Source organism: Crinia signifera, chromosome 4, assembly GCF_055691185.1.
Source record: "Crinia signifera chromosome 4, ASM5569118v1, whole genome shotgun sequence".
Lineage (NCBI taxonomy): Eukaryota > Metazoa > Chordata > Amphibia > Anura > Myobatrachidae > Crinia > Crinia signifera.
The window spans coordinates 279,043,191-279,045,535 of NC_139220.1; positions in this window are offsets into that span (position 1 = coordinate 279,043,191).

Consider the following 2,345-nt stretch of genomic DNA (forward strand, 5'->3'; position numbering starts at 1 on the left):
TCGGGCAGCGCCCTCTGCTGGCGCCACCGGGAACCAACGCAACCTACACATGTCCTGCACATGAGTCACCTATAGTACAGATGGGTTTCCTTTCCTGTCATGTGGTCCGTGTGGTCACTAGTGCTACATTGCTTACTGCTATATACAGAGACAAAGTCTCTCCTACATGTGCAGCTAATGAGGGCCACATGCTGCCAACTCGTTTGTGCATATTGGTTATTTGCTAAATGTAGTTATATTATATCCCAGATGTATAAGGATTCCTTTTGTGTCTATAAAATCCCTACCTGTAGGTTGAATGCTGCTCATATAATTGGGCAGATGTACTAAGCCGTGGAGAGAGATAAAGTGGTGAGAGATATAGGGCCAGATGTATCAAGCTTCAAAAGTGATAAAATAGAGAGTGATAAACAACCAGCCAATCAGCTCCTACCTGCCATGTCACAGGCTGGGTTTGAAAAAAAAACAGGTAGGAGCCGATTGGCTGCTTCACTTTATCACTTTTTGAAGCTTGATACATCTGGCCCATAGTGACAAAAATAAACACTTTTTTTTTTTTATCGTGAAATGGGGGAGCGGGGCCACGTCACAGTTCTTATCATTCAGTTCAATGGGGAAAGGGCCAGAAGAAGGGGGGGGTTAGTCCTCTTCTTCCTCAGGGCTATCCCGGATGGACTAGTCTCTGAGCAGGCTGTGGATCAGCCTGCGGCAGTCCTGCACGGACATCCTCTCCCTCCTCAGGATGAGGCGATTCCTGGCAAACCACACAGCGTCCTTAAAGCAGTTTATAAGGCGCCAGGCTTCCTGGGTCGCCCCAACGGTGTGTGTGCTGGGGAACAGTCCATAACGCACCGAATAGTACAATAGGTGGCTCCTTGGCACACAGTCCTTAAACCATACCTCCCAACTGTCCCGATTACAGCGGGACGGTCCAGATTTTCGGGTCCTGTCCCGCTGTCCCACCCGCGGCAGGCATTGTCTCGCTGCGGGGGGTGGCAGTTGGGAGACCCCCCAATCTAATAGAATAGACGCTGTGCGCATGCGCACAGCGTCTATTCTCGTGTGAAAATGAGGTTGCGGCTAATTAGCATAAGCCGTGCCCTCATTTGCATACGCCCCGCCCCTTTTCGGGCGCTCGCGCGTGTCCCTATTTCCCCAACACAGAAGTTGGGAGGTATGCTTAAACTCAGTCTCTAGGGCATCCAGCAGCAACTGTGCATAGGTGCAGTCCCAGAAGAGGTGCATAGATGTTTCCTCGCGAACGAGGCACCAGGGACAATGTCTGTACACAAGTTTCGGGAGTGCATGAATGACCGGTGAGGCAAGCCCCCCTGGATGGCCATCCATGACAAGTCTTTATGTCTATTAGTCAGTCTCTTGGATGCCACATACTCCCAGACAAACTTAACAGTTGCCGCCGGGAGCCCTGGGATCGATTCCATAGTGTCTCTGGCTCTGATGAGCTTGTGGACAGTTTTTGGCTTCCACAAGTCGGGTTTCAATCCCTCCAGTTGGTGTTCCATCACAAACTTGGACATGTCCAGGTAGAACCACGGAGTGGTCCAGTTGTAAGGGATGGAGCTGTCCCACTTGTCCCATTTAAGGGTCCTCCACAATGGTAGGAGGAAGAAGCGGGACATGGAGTTCCCCGCAGAGCCAACACAATTGTCAATCAAAGTTCTGCGGATGCAGGTACATACAAAGAAGGCTCTCAGCATAGTTGGAATGTCTGGAATGCCCTTGCCACCTTTGAGGGGATCCTTGTACATAATGCTCCGCTTCACTCTGTCCATTTTGGAGCCCCAGATGAAGTGGAAAGTGGCCCGGGTAATGGCCTTGCAGAACGCAGTTGGCGGCGGCCAGGCCTGGGCTGTGTACTGCAGGACGGGAAGGATCTCGTTCCGCAGCACAAGGGCTTTCCCTACGATGGAAAGGTCTCTGAGGCTCCACAGTCCAATTTTCTGTCTCACTGTCGCAAGTTTCTCATCCCAGCACTTCCGGGCGGCTCCATCATCACCGAACCAGACCCCCAGAATTTTGGTGAGGTCCGGTTTGACGGTAAATGGGAAAGGAGCCGAGGACGACAGGTGCCAGTTTCCGAAGAGCATGGCCTCTGACTTTCCGCAGTTGACTTTTGCCCCCGAAGCACGGCCGAAGTCCTCACAGGTCTGGACGAGTGCTGCCACCGAGCGTTGATCCGCGCAGAAGACAGTGATGTCGTCCATGTACAGCGAGCACTTGGCCACTGGGTGGTCTGGACCTGGTGCGGTGATCCCTCTAATCTCTGGATTCTGTCTGATGGATAGGGCCAGGAGCTCTATAACACAAAAAAAGAGGTGAAAGAG